This window comes from Ascaphus truei, chromosome 12, assembly GCF_040206685.1.
Source record: "Ascaphus truei isolate aAscTru1 chromosome 12, aAscTru1.hap1, whole genome shotgun sequence".
In the NCBI taxonomy this organism is placed as follows: domain Eukaryota; kingdom Metazoa; phylum Chordata; class Amphibia; order Anura; family Ascaphidae; genus Ascaphus; species Ascaphus truei.
The window spans coordinates 9,996,410-10,010,529 of record NC_134494.1 but is presented as its reverse complement, the minus strand read 5'-3'; the positions used below and the strand labels follow the sequence as shown (position 1 = coordinate 10,010,529).

The following is a 14,120-nucleotide window of genomic DNA, read 5'->3' as shown; positions in this document are numbered from 1 at the left end:
ATATGTACAGTATCAAGGCAAAAAGTGGTATGATTGCAGACCAAAACACTCTGCACCCTAGGAAGGAATGGGGGAAAAAAACGAATCACAGTGACCCAACCAATATGGCCGGTTAGCTCAGATGGTTAGAGCGTGGTGCTAATAACGCCAAGGTCGCGGGTTCGATCCCCATACTGGCCAAAGTTTTACATGTATTTGACATATGTCTCTCTTTATAGACCCCTGACGAGTTAGTTTGAAGGATTATTCCTTTCGGAAGGATTGTTGATGCACTTTGTATAGACGCAAAAAGAGGGGGACAACATCCATCCTGTTGTAAGTGTGCAAAAAGAGTGATTTCTTTCTGTGCCACTCCATTTTTTTTTTAACAAATGGTACAGTATATATCACCTTGGTACTACAGTATATGCAATGTAAATATGCGGATGAACAGAGCATAGAATAAAGAAGAGAGCATAGAATAAAAAAGCAGCTAGCGCAAACAGTAATTATCACTGAAGTGACGTGAGTAATGCTAACGATTGAGAACCCCTGAATTGTAAGGATGGAAAAGATACCACCTGCATGTAGTACTTATGAACTCATGTAGTCATGTAGTCATGGCAAGCAGACAGCACGTCGCCCCCTATTGGCTGCAATCCTTCTGGGTTAAAAATAAAAACTATCTGCTGGCACGTTTTCTTTCTCAATCCGCCCCATTCACCAGGAAGAGAGACAGAAACAGTTCACCTCCGCATCCATTTCCTCTCTCACTTTAACGCTGGCTGCACCTGAGACAGTGGGAGGGAAGTTGAGAGATCAAAAAAGAGTCACAACCATTCCAAATCCTGTCCTATCAACAGGCTGCTGCTGTCTCTCTGCTCTCAAGGAATTTAATTTGCATGGGAGGGACAAACTGATGTCTCTGCCTCTCTGCCTCTCTGCCTCTCTGCCTCTCTGCCTCTCTGCCTCTCTGCCTCTCTGCCTCTCTGCCTCTCTGCCTCTCTGCCTCTCTGCCTCTCTGCCTCTCTGCCTCTCTGCCTCTCTGCCTCTCTGCCTCTCTGCCTCTCTGCCTCTCTGCCTCTCTGCCTCCCTGCCTCTCTGCCTCTCTGCCTCTCTGCCTCTCTGCCTCTCTGCCTCCATGGCTGAACAGGTCTACTGTATACTAAAGCTCTAGACCTGTGAGCTAGCCTGTGTGATGTTGTCACAACGTATCCACGGACACATTGGGAATTGTGACATCATCATCATGATCATCACACAGACTGGCTGTCCTGTAAGAGACAGAAAGATAGATAGAGACACAGACGGAGAGATGCACTTAGAAATAGATATGCCCAGGCACAGACTGCATTGGGCTTCTGTATCCTACAATGACATTTGAATGAAAAAGAATTTCAGGGGAGTTACATGGTGCATATTTTAATATGAGATCTATACTGTATATATATGTTGTATTACTGTACATCATTTATTTGCCTCCAAATATCCGCCATATGTGAAGGGGTGTAAGTCTAAAATTTGCCTTCTTAGGTAAGAAACTGTTCTTACATACTGTATGACGCAACTGTATGCCAAAAACCTATCTATGAACACAGGGAAAACACACTATTCTCTGTGTTAACAGCTACATTTCTTGGAGACCAAATACACAAAAAATCAGTGACACTGACTCCAAATCAGAGACAGTTGACATGTCTGGATTCTAAACACTATTCAGCATATGTACAGTATCAAGGCAAAAAGTGGTATGATTGCAGACCAAAACACTCTGCACCCTAGGAAGGAATGGGGGAAAAAAACGAATCACAGTGACCCAACCAATATGGCCGGTTAGCTCAGATGGTTAGAGCGTGGTGCTAATAACGCCAAGGTCGCGGGTTCGATCCCCGTACTGGCCAAAGTTTTACATGTATTTGACATATGTCTCTCTTTATAGACCCCTGACGAGTTAGTTTGAAGGATTATTCCTTTCGGAAGGATTGTTGATGCACTTTGTATAGACGCAAAAAGAGGGGGACAACATCCATCCTGTTGTAAGTGTGCAAAAAGAGTGATTTCTTTCTGTGCCACTCCATTTTTTTTTTAACAAATGGTACAGTATATATCACCTTGGTACTACAGTATATGCAATGTAAATATGCGGATGAACAGAGCATAGAATAAAGAAGAGAGCATAGAATAAAGAAGCAGCTAGCGCAAACAGTAATTATCACTGAAGTGACGTGAGTAATGCTAACGATTGAGAACCCCTGAATTGTAAGGATGGAAAAGATACCACCTGCATGTAGTACTTATGAACTCATGTAGTCATGTAGTCATGGCAAGCAGACAGCACGTCGCCCCCTATTGGCTGCAATCCTTCTGGGCTAAAAATAAAAACTATCTGCTGGCACGTTTTCTTTCTCAATCCGCCCCATTCACCAGGAAGAGAGACAGAAACAGTTCACCTCCGCATCCATTTCCTCTCTCACTTTAACGCTGGCTGCACCTGAGACAGTGGGAGGGAAGTTGAGAGATCAAAAAAGAGTCACAACCATTCCAAATCCTGTCCTATCAACAGGCTGCTGCTGTCTCTCTGCTCTCAAGGAATTTAATTTGCATGGGAGGGACAAACTGATGTCTCTGCCTCTCTGCCTCTCTGCCTCTCTGCCTCTCTGCCTCTCTGCCTCTCTGCCTCTCTGCCTCTCTGCCTCTCTGCCTCTCTGCCTCTCTGCCTCTCTGCCTCTCTGCCTCTCTGCCTCTCTGCCTCTCTGCCTCTCTGCCTCTCTGCCTCTCTGCCTCTCTGCCTCTCTGCCTCTCTGCCTCCATGGCTGAACAGGTCTACTGTATACTAAAGCTCTAGACCTGTGAGCTAGCCTGTGTGATGTTGTCACAACGTATCCACGGACACATTGGGAATTGTGACATCATCATCATGATCATCACACAGACTGGCTGTCCTGTAAGAGACAGAAAGATAGATAGAGACACAGACAGAGAGATGCACTTAGAAATAGATATGCCAAGGCACAGACTGCATTGGGCTTCTGTATCCTACAATGACATTTGAATGAAAAAGAATTTCAGTGGAGTTACATGGTGCATATTTTAATATGAGATCTATACTGTATATATATGTTGTATTACTGTACATCATTTATTTGCCTCCAAATATCCGCCATATGTGAAGGGGCGTAAGTCTAAAATTTGCCTTCCTAGGTAAGAAACTGTTCTTACATACTGTATGACGCAACTGTATGCCAAAAACCTATCTATGAACACAGGGAAAACACACTATTCTCTGTGTTAACAGCTACATTTCTTGGAGACCAAATACACAAAAAATCAGTGACACTGACTCCAAATCAGAGACAGTTGACATGTCTGGATTCTAAACACTATTCAGCATATGTACAGTATCAAGGCAAAAAGTGGTATGATTGCAGACCAAAACACTCTGCACCCTAGGAAGGAATGGGGGAAAAAAACGAATCACAGTGACCCAACCAATATGGCCGGTTAGCTCAGATGGTTAGAGCGTGGTGCTAATAACGCCAAGGTCGCGGGTTCGATCCCCATACTGGCCAAAGTTTTACATGTATTTGACATATGTCTCTCTTTATAGACCCCTGACGAGTTAGTTTGAAGGATTATTCCTTTCGGAAGGATTGTTGATGCACTTTGTATAGACGCAAAAAGAGGGGGACAACATCCATCCTGTTGTAAGTGTGCAAAAAGAGTGATTTCTTTCTGTGCCACTCCATTTTTTTTTTAACAAATGGTACAGTATATATCACCTTGGTACTACAGTATATGCAATGTAAATATGCGGATGAACAGAGCATAGAATAAAGAAGAGAGCATAGAATAAAAAAGCAGCTAGCGCAAACAGTAATTATCACTGAAGTGACGTGAGTAATGCTAACGATTGAGAACCCCTGAATTGTAAGGATGGAAAAGATACCACCTGCATGTAGTACTTATGAACTCATGTAGTCATGTAGTCATGGCAAGCAGACAGCACGTCGCCCCCTATTGGCTGCAATCCTTCTGGGCTAAAAATAAAAACTATCTGCTGGCACGTTTTCTTTCTCAATCCGCCCCATTCACCAGGAAGAGAGACAGAAACAGTTCACCTCCGCATCCATTTCCTCTCTCACTTTAACGCTGGCTGCACCTGAGACAGTGGGAGGGAAGTTGAGAGATCAAAAAAGAGTCACAACCATTCCAAATCCTGTCCTATCAACAGGCTGCTGCTGTCTCTCTGCTCTCAAGGAATTTAATTTGCATGGGAGGGACAAACTGATGTCTCTGCCTCTCTGCCTCTCTGCCTCTCTGCCTCTCTGCCTCTCTGCCTCTCTGCCTCTCTGCCTCTCTGCCTCTCTGCCTCTCTGCCTCTCTGCCTCTCTGCCTCTCTGCCTCTCTGCCTCTCTGCCTCTCTGCCTCTCTGCCTCTCTGCCTCTCTGCCTCTCTGCCTCTCTGCCTCTCTGCCTCTCTGCCTCTCTGCCTCCCTGCCTCTCTGCCTCTCTGCCTCTCTGCCTCTCTGCCTCCATGGCTGAACAGGTCTACTGTATACTAAAGCTCTAGACCTGTGAGCTAGCCTGTGTGATGTTGTCACAACGTATCCACGGACACATTGGGAATTGTGACATCATCATCATGATCATCACACAGACTGGCTGTCCTGTAAGAGACAGAAAGATAGATAGAGACACAGACGGAGAGATGCACTTAGAAATAGATATGCCCAGGCACAGACTGCATTGGGCTTCTGTATCCTACAATGACATTTGAATGAAAAAGAATTTCAGGGGAGTTACATGGTGCATATTTTAATATGAGATCTATACTGTATATATATGTTGTATTACTGTACATCATTTATTTGCCTCCAAATATCCGCCATATGTGAAGGGGTGTAAGTCTAAAATTTGCCTTCTTAGGTAAGAAACTGTTCTTACATACTGTATGACGCAACTGTATGCCAAAAACCTATCTATGAACACAGGGAAAACACACTATTCTCTGTGTTAACAGCTACATTTCTTGGAGACCAAATACACAAAAAATCAGTGACACTGACTCCAAATCAGAGACAGTTGACATGTCTGGATTCTAAACACTATTCAGCATATGTACAGTATCAAGGCAAAAAGTGGTATGATTGCAGACCAAAACACTCTGCACCCTAGGAAGGAATGGGGGAAAAAAACGAATCACAGTGACCCAACCAATATGGCCGGTTAGCTCAGATGGTTAGAGCGTGGTGCTAATAACGCCAAGGTCGCGGGTTCGATCCCCGTACTGGCCAAAGTTTTACATGTATTTGACATATGTCTCTCTTTATAGACCCCTGACGAGTTAGTTTGAAGGATTATTCCTTTCGGAAGGATTGTTGATGCACTTTGTATAGACGCAAAAAGAGGGGGACAACATCCATCCTGTTGTAAGTGTGCAAAAAGAGTGATTTCTTTCTGTGCCACTCCATTTTTTTTTTAACAAATGGTACAGTATATATCACCTTGGTACTACAGTATATGCAATGTAAATATGCGGATGAACAGAGCATAGAATAAAGAAGAGAGCATAGAATAAAGAAGCAGCTAGCGCAAACAGTAATTATCACTGAAGTGACGTGAGTAATGCTAACGATTGAGAACCCCTGAATTGTAAGGATGGAAAAGATACCACCTGCATGTAGTACTTATGAACTCATGTAGTCATGTAGTCATGGCAAGCAGACAGCACGTCGCCCCCTATTGGCTGCAATCCTTCTGGGCTAAAAATAAAAACTATCTGCTGGCACGTTTTCTTTCTCAATCCGCCCCATTCACCAGGAAGAGAGACAGAAACAGTTCACCTCCGCATCCATTTCCTCTCTCACTTTAACGCTGGCTGCACCTGAGACAGTGGGAGGGAAGTTGAGAGATCAAAAAAGAGTCACAACCATTCCAAATCCTGTCCTATCAACAGGCTGCTGCTGTCTCTCTGCTCTCAAGGAATTTAATTTGCATGGGAGGGACAAACTGATGTCTCTGCCTCTCTGCCTCTCTGCCTCTCTGCCTCTCTGCCTCTCTGCCTCTCTGCCTCTCTGCCTCTCTGCCTCTCTGCCTCTCTGCCTCTCTGCCTCTCTGCCTCTCTGCCTCTCTGCCTCTCTGCCTCTCTGCCTCTCTGCCTCTCTGCCTCTCTGCCTCTCTGCCTCTCTGCCTCTCTGCCTCTCTGCCTCTCTGCCTCTCTGCCTCTCTGCCTCTCTGCCTCTCTGCCTCTCTGCCTCTCTGCCTCCATGGCTGAACAGGTCTACTGTATACTAAAGCTCTAGACCTGTGAGCTAGCCTGTGTGATGTTGTCACAACGTATCCACGGACACATTGGGAATTGTGACATCATCATCATGATCATCACACAGACTGGCTGTCCTGTAAGAGACAGAAAGATAGATAGAGACACAGACGGAGAGATGCACTTAGAAATAGATATGCCCAGGCACAGACTGCATTGGGCTTCTGTATCCTACAATGACATTTGAATGAAAAAGAATTTCAGGGGAGTTACATGGTGCATATTTTAATATGAGATCTATACTGTATATATATGTTGTATTACTGTACATCATTTATTTGCCTCCAAATATCCGCCATATGTGAAGGGGCGTAAGTCTAAAATTTGCCTTCCTAGGTAAGAAACTGTTCTTACATACTGTATGACGCAACTGTATGCCAAAAACCTATCTATGAACACAGGGAAAACACACTATTCTCTGTGTTAACAGCTACATTTCTTGGAGACCAAATACACAAAAAATCAGTGACACTGACTCCAAATCAGAGACAGTTGACATGTCTGGATTCTAAACACTATTCAGCATATGTACAGTATCAAGGCAAAAAGTGGTATGATTGCAGACCAAAACACTCTGCACCCTAGGAAGGAATGGGGGAAAAAAACGAATCACAGTGACCCAACCAATATGGCCGGTTAGCTCAGATGGTTAGAGCGTGGTGCTAATAACGCCAAGGTCGCGGGTTCGATCCCCGTACTGGCCAAAGTTTTACACGTATTTGACATATGTCTCTCTTTATAGACCCCTGACGAGTTAGTTTGAAGGATTATTCCTTTCGGAAGGATTGTTGATGCACTTTGTATAGACGCAAAAAGAGGGGGACAACATCCATCCTGTTGTAAGTGTGCAAAAAGAGTGATTTCTTTCTGTGCCACTCCATTTTTTTTTTAACAAATGGTACAGTATATATCACCTTGGTACTACAGTATATGCAATGTAAATATGCGGATGAACAGAGCATAGAATAAAGAAGAGAGCATAGAATAAAGAAGCAGCTAGCGCAAACAGTAATTATCACTGAAGTGACTTGAGTAATGCTAACGATTGACAACCCCTGAATTGTAAGGATGGAAAAGATACCACCTGCATGTAGTACTTATGAACTCATGTAGTCATGTAGTCATGGCAAGCAGACAGCACGTCGCCCCCTATTGGCTGCAATCCTTCTGGGCTAAAAATAAAAACTATCTGCTGGCACGTTTTCTTTCTCAATCCGCCCCATTCACCAGGAAGAGAGACAGAAACAGTTCACCTCCGCATCCATTTCCTCATTCATTTCCTCGCTCACTTTAACGCTGGCTGCACCTGAGACAGTGGGAGGGAAGTTGAGAGATCAAAAAAGAGTCACAACCATTCCAAATCCTGTCCTATCAACAGGCTGCTGCTGTCTCTCTGCTCTCAAGGAATTTAATTTGCATGGGAGGGACAAACTGATGTCTCTGCCTCTCTGCCTCTCTGCCTCTCTGCCTCTCTGCCTCTCTGCCTCTCTGCCTCTCTGCCTCTCTGCCTCTCTGCCTCTCTGCCTCTCTGCCTCTCTGCCTCTCTGCCTCTCTGCCTCTCTGCCTCTCTGCCTCTCTGCCTCCATGGCTGAACAGGTCTACTGTATACTAAAGCTCTAGACCTGTGAGCTAGCCTGTGTGATGTTGTCACAACGTATCCACGGACACATTGGGAATTGTGACATCATCATCATGATCATCACACAGACTGGCTGTCCTGTAAGAGACAGAAAGATAGATAGAGACACAGACAGAGAGATGCACTTAGAAATAGATATGCCAAGGCACAGACTGCATTGGGCTTCTGTATCCTACAATGACATTTGAATGAAAAAGAATTTCAGTGGAGTTACATGGTGCATATTTTAATATGAGATCTATACTGTATATATATGTTGTATTACTGTACATCATTTATTTGCCTCCAAATATCCGCCATATGTGAAGGGGTGTAAGTCTAAAATTTGCCTTCTTAGGTAAGAAACTGTTCTTACATACTGTATGACGCAACTGTATGCCAAAAACCTATCTATGAACACAGGGAAAACACACTATTCTCTGTGTTAACAGCTACATTTCTTGGAGACCAAATACACAAAAAATCAGTGACACTGACTCCAAATCAGAGACAGTTGACATGTCTGGATTCTAAACACTATTCAGCATATGTACAGTATCAAGGCAAAAAGTGGTATGATTGCAGACCAAAACACTCTGCACCCTAGGAAGGAATGGGGGAAAAAAACGAATCACAGTGACCCAACCAATATGGCCGGTTAGCTCAGATGGTTAGAGCGTGGTGCTAATAACGCCAAGGTCGCGGGTTCGATCCCCGTACTGGCCAAAGTTTTACATGTATTTGACATATGTCTCTCTTTATAGACCCCTGACGAATTAGTTTGAAGGATTATTCCTTTCGGAAGGATTGTTGATGCACTTTGTATAGACGCAAAAAGAGGGGGACAACATCCATCCTGTTGTAAGTGTGCAAAAAGAGTGATTTCTTTCTGTGCCACTCCATTTTTTTTTTTAACAAATGGTACAGTATATATCACCTTGGTACTACAGTATATGCAATGTAAATATGCGGATGAACAGAGCATAGAATAAAGAAGAGAGCATAGAATAAAAAAGCAGCTAGCGCAAACAGTAATTATCACTGAAGTGACGTGAGTAATGCTAACGATTGAGAACCCCTGAATTGTAAGGATGGAAAAGATACCACCTGCATGTAGTACTTATGAACTCATGTAGTCATGTAGTCATGGCAAGCAGACAGCACGTCGCCCCCTATTGGCTGCAATCCTTCTGGGCTAAAAATAAAAACTATCTGCTGGCACGTTTTCTTTCTCAATCCGCCCCATTCACCAGGAAGAGAGACAGAAACAGTTCACCTCCGCATCCATTTCCTCTCTCACTTTAACGCTGGCTGCACCTGAGACAGTGGGAGGGAAGTTGAGAGATCAAAAAAGAGTCACAACCATTCCAAATCCTGTCCTATCAACAGGCTGCTGCTGTCTCTCTGCTCTCAAGGAATTTAATTTGCATGGGAGGGACAAACTGATGTCTCTGCCTCTCTGCCTCTCTGCCTCTCTGCCTCTCTGCCTCTCTGCCTCTCTGCCTCTCTGCCTCTCTGCCTCTCTGCCTCTCTGCCTCTCTGCCTCTCTGCCTCTCTGCCTCTCTGCCTCTCTGCCTCTCTGCCTCTCTGCCTCTCTGCCTCTCTGCCTCTCTGCCTCCATGGCTGAACAGGTCTACTGTATACTAAAGCTCTAGACCTGTGAGCTAGCCTGTGTGATGTTGTCACAACGTATCCACGGACACATTGGGAATTGTGACATCATCATCATGATCATCACACAGACTGGCTGTCCTGTAAGAGACAGAAAGATAGATAGAGACACAGACAGAGAGATGCACTTAGAAATAGATATGCCCAGGCACAGACTGCATTGGGCTTCTGTATCCTACAATGACATTTGAATGAAAAAGAATTTCAAGGGAGTTACATGGTGCATATTTTAATATGAGATCTATACTGTATATATATGTTGTATTACTGTACATCATTTATTTGCCTCCAAATATCCGCCATATGTGAAGGGGCGTAAGTCTAAAATTTGCCTTCCTAGGTAAGAAACTGTTCTTACATACTGTATGACGCAACTGTATGCCAAAAACCTATCTATGAACACAGGGAAAACACACTATTCTCTGTGTTAACAGCTACATTTCTTGGAGACCAAATACACAAAAAATCAGTGACACTGACTCCAAATCAGAGACAGTTGACATGTCTGGATTCTAAACACTATTCAGCATATGTACAGTATCAAGGCAAAAAGTGGTATGATTGCAGACCAAAACACTCTGCACCCTAGGAAGGAATGGGGGAAAAAAACGAATCACAGTGACCCAACCAATATGACCGGTTAGCTCAGATGGTTAGAGCGTGGTGCTAATAACGCCAAGGTCGCGGGTTTGATCCCCGTACTGGCCAAAGTTTTACACGTATTTGACATATGTCTCTCTTTATAGACCCCTGACGAGTTAGTTTGAAGGATTATTCCTTTCGGAAGGATTGTTGATGCACTTTGTATAGACGCAAAAAGAGGGGGACAACATCCATCCTGTTGTAAGTGTGCAAAAAGAGTGATTTCTTTCTGTGCCACTCCATTTTTTTTTTTAACAAATGGTACAGTATATATCACCTTGGTACTACAGTATATGCAATGTAAATATGCGGATGAACAGAGCATAGAATAAAGAAGAGAGCATAGAATAAAGAAGCAGCTAGCGCAAACAGTAATTATCACTGAAGTGACGTGAGTAATGCTAACGATTGAGAACCCCTGAATTGTAAGGATGGAAAAGATACCACCTGCATGTAGTACTTATGAACTCATGTAGTCATGTAGTCATGGCAAGCAGACAGCACGTCGCCCCCTATTGGCTGCAATCCTTCTGGGCTAAAAATAAAAACTATCTGCTGGCACGTTTTCTTTCTCAATCCGCCCCATTCACCAGGAAGAGAGACAGAAACAGTTCACCTCCGCATCCATTTCCTCTCTCACTTTAACGCTGGCTGCACCTGAGACAGTGGGAGGGAAGTTGAGAGATCAAAAAAGAGTCACAACCATTCCAAATCCTGTCCTATCAACAGGCTGCTGCTGTCTCTCTGCTCTCAAGGAATTTAATTTGCATGGGAGGGACAAACTGATGTCTCTGCCTCTCTGCCTCTCTGCCTCTCTGCCTCTCTGCCTCTCTGCCTCTCTGCCTCTCTGCCTCTCTGCCTCTCTGCCTCTCTGCCTCTCTGCCTCTCTGCCTCTCTGCCTCTCTGCCTCTCTGCCTCTCTGCCTCTCTGCCTCTCTGCCTCTCTGCCTCTCTGCCTCTCTGCCTCTCTGCCTCTCTGCCTCTCTGCCTCTCTGCCTCCATGGCTGAACAGGTCTACTGTATACTAAAGCTCTAGACCTGTGAGCTAGCCTGTGTGATGTTGTCACAACGTATCCACGGACACATTGGGAATTGTGACATCATCATCATGATCATCACACAGACTGGCTGTCCTGTAAGAGACAGAAAGATAGATAGAGACACAGACGGAGAGATGCACTTAGAAATAGATATGCCCAGGCACAGACTGCATTGGGCTTCTGTATCCTACAATGACATTTGAATGAAAAAGAATTTCAGGGGAGTTACATGGTGCATATTTTAATATGAGATCTATACTGTATATATATGTTGTATTACTGTACATCATTTATTTGCCTCCAAATATCCGCCATATGTGAAGGGGCGTAAGTCTAAAATTTGCCTTCCTAGGTAAGAAACTGTTCTTACATACTGTATGACGCAACTGTATGCCAAAAACCTATCTATGAACACAGGGAAAACACACTATTCTCTGTGTTAACAGCTACATTTCTTGGAGACCAAATACACAAAAAATCAGTGACACTGACTCCAAATCAGAGACAGTTGACATGTCTGGATTCTAAACACTATTCAGCATATGTACAGTATCAAGGCAAAAAGTGGTATGATTGCAGACCAAAACACTCTGCACCCTAGGAAGGAATGGGGGAAAAAAACGAATCACAGTGACCCAACCAATATGGCCGGTTAGCTCAGATGGTTAGAGCGTGGTGCTAATAACGCCAAGGTCGCGGGTTCGATCCCTGTACTGGCCAAAGTTTTACACGTATTTGACATATGTCTCTCTTTATGTCTATCCTTTCGGAAGGATTGTTGATGCACTTTGTATAGACGCAAAAAGAGGGGGACAACATCCATCCTGTTGTAAGTGTGCAAAAAGAGTGATTTCTTTCTGTGCCACTCCATTTTTTTTTTAACAAATGGTACAGTATATATCACCTTGGTACTACAGTATATGCAATGTAAATATGCGGATGAACAGAGCATAGAATAAAGAAGAGAGCATAGAATAAAGAAGCAGCTAGCGCAAACAGTAATTATCACTGAAGTGACGTGAGTAATGCTAACGATTGAGAACCCCTGAATTGTAAGGATGGAAAAGATACCACCTGCATGTAGTACTTATGAACTCATGTAGTCATGTAGTCATGGCAAGCAGACAGCACGTCGCCCCCTATTGGCTGCAATCCTTCTGGGCTAAAAATAAAAACTATCTGCTGGCACGTTTTCTTTCTCAATCCGCCCCATTCACCAGGAAGAGAGACAGAAACAGTTCACCTCCGCATCCATTTCCTCTCTCACTTTAACGCTGGCTGCACCTGAGACAGTGGGAGGGAAGTTGAGAGATCAAAAAAGAGTCACAACCATTCCAAATCCTGTCCTATCAACAGGCTGCTGCTGTCTCTCTGCTCTCAAGGAATTTAATTTGCATGGGAGGGACAAACTGATGTCTCTGCCTCTCTGCCTCTCTGCCTCTCTGCCTCTCTGCCTCTCTGCCTCTCTGCCTCTCTGCCTCTCTGCCTCTCTGCCTCTCTGCCTCTCTGCCTCTCTGCCTCTCTGCCTCTCTGCCTCTCTGCCTCTCTGCCTCTCTGCCTCTCTGCCTCTCTGCCTCTCTGCCTCCATGGCTGAACAGGTCTACTGTATACTAAAGCTCTAGACCTGTGAGCTAGCCTGTGTGATGTTGTCACAACGTATCCACGGACACATTGGGAATTGTGACATCATCATCATGATCATCACACAGACTGGCTGTCCTGTAAGAGACAGAAAGATAGATAGAGACACAGACAGAGAGATGCACTTAGAAATAGATATGCCCAGGCACAGACTGCATTGGGCTTCTGTATCCTACAATGACATTTGAATGAAAAAGAATTTCAAGGGAGTTACATGGTGCATATTTTAATATGAGATCTATACTGTATATATATGTTGTATTACTGTACATCATTTATTTGCCTCCAAATATCCGCCATATGTGAAGGGGCGTAAGTCTAAAATTTGCCTTCCTAGGTAAGAAACTGTTCTTACATACTGTATGACGCAACTGTATGCCAAAAACCTATCTATGAACACAGGGAAAACACACTATTCTCTGTGTTAACAGCTACATTTCTTGGAGACCAAATACACAAAAAATCAGTGACACTGACTCCAAATCAGAGACAGTTGACATGTCTGGATTCTAAACACTATTCAGCATATGTACAGTATCAAGGCAAAAAGTGGTATGATTGCAGACCAAAACACTCTGCACCCTAGGAAGGAATGGGGGAAAAAAACGAATCACAGTGACCCAACCAATATGACCGGTTAGCTCAGATGGTTAGAGCGTGGTGCTAATAACGCCAAGGTCGCGGGTTTGATCCCCGTACTGGCCAAAGTTTTACACGTATTTGACATATGTCTCTCTTTATAGACCCCTGACGAGTTAGTTTGAAGGATTATTCCTTTCGGAAGGATTGTTGATGCACTTTGTATAGACGCAAAAAGAGGGGGACAACATCCATCCTGTTGTAAGTGTGCAAAAAGAGTGATTTCTTTCTGTGCCACTCCATTTTTTTTTTTAACAAATGGTACAGTATATATCACCTTGGTACTACAGTATATGCAATGTAAATATGCGGATGAACAGAGCATAGAATAAAGAAGAGAGCATAGAATAAAGAAGCAGCTAGCGCAAACAGTAATTATCACTGAAGTGACGTGAGTAATGCTAACGATTGAGAACCCCTGAATTGTAAGGATGGAAAAGATACCACCTGCATGTAGTACTTATGAACTCATGTAGTCATGTAGTCATGGCAAGCAGACAGCACGTCGCCCCCTATTGGCTGCAATCCTTCTGGGCTAAAAATAAAAACTATCTGCTGGCACGTTTTCTT

At 43.9% G+C, this 14,120-nt stretch overlaps 4 non-coding genes across 4 annotated transcripts; all 4 read left to right on the top strand.

Annotated features, from left to right (window-relative positions):
- Positions 1–1,806: 1,806 nt before the first annotated feature.
- TRNAI-AAU (transfer RNA isoleucine (anticodon AAU)) lies at positions 1,807–1,880 on the top strand. The gene has a single exon. It is a non-coding gene; the product is annotated as a tRNA-Ile (tRNA).
- A 3,318-nt stretch (positions 1,881–5,198) lies between these two features.
- Positions 5,199–5,272, top strand: TRNAI-AAU (transfer RNA isoleucine (anticodon AAU)). The gene has a single exon. It is a non-coding gene; the product is annotated as a tRNA-Ile (tRNA).
- A 1,658-nt stretch (positions 5,273–6,930) lies between these two features.
- On the top strand, positions 6,931–7,004 carry TRNAI-AAU (transfer RNA isoleucine (anticodon AAU)). The gene has a single exon. It is a non-coding gene; the product is annotated as a tRNA-Ile (tRNA).
- Positions 7,005–8,570: 1,566 nt separating this feature from the next.
- On the top strand, positions 8,571–8,644 carry TRNAI-AAU (transfer RNA isoleucine (anticodon AAU)). Its single transcript has one exon. It is a non-coding gene; the product is annotated as a tRNA-Ile (tRNA).
- Positions 8,645–14,120: the final 5,476 nt, after the last annotated feature.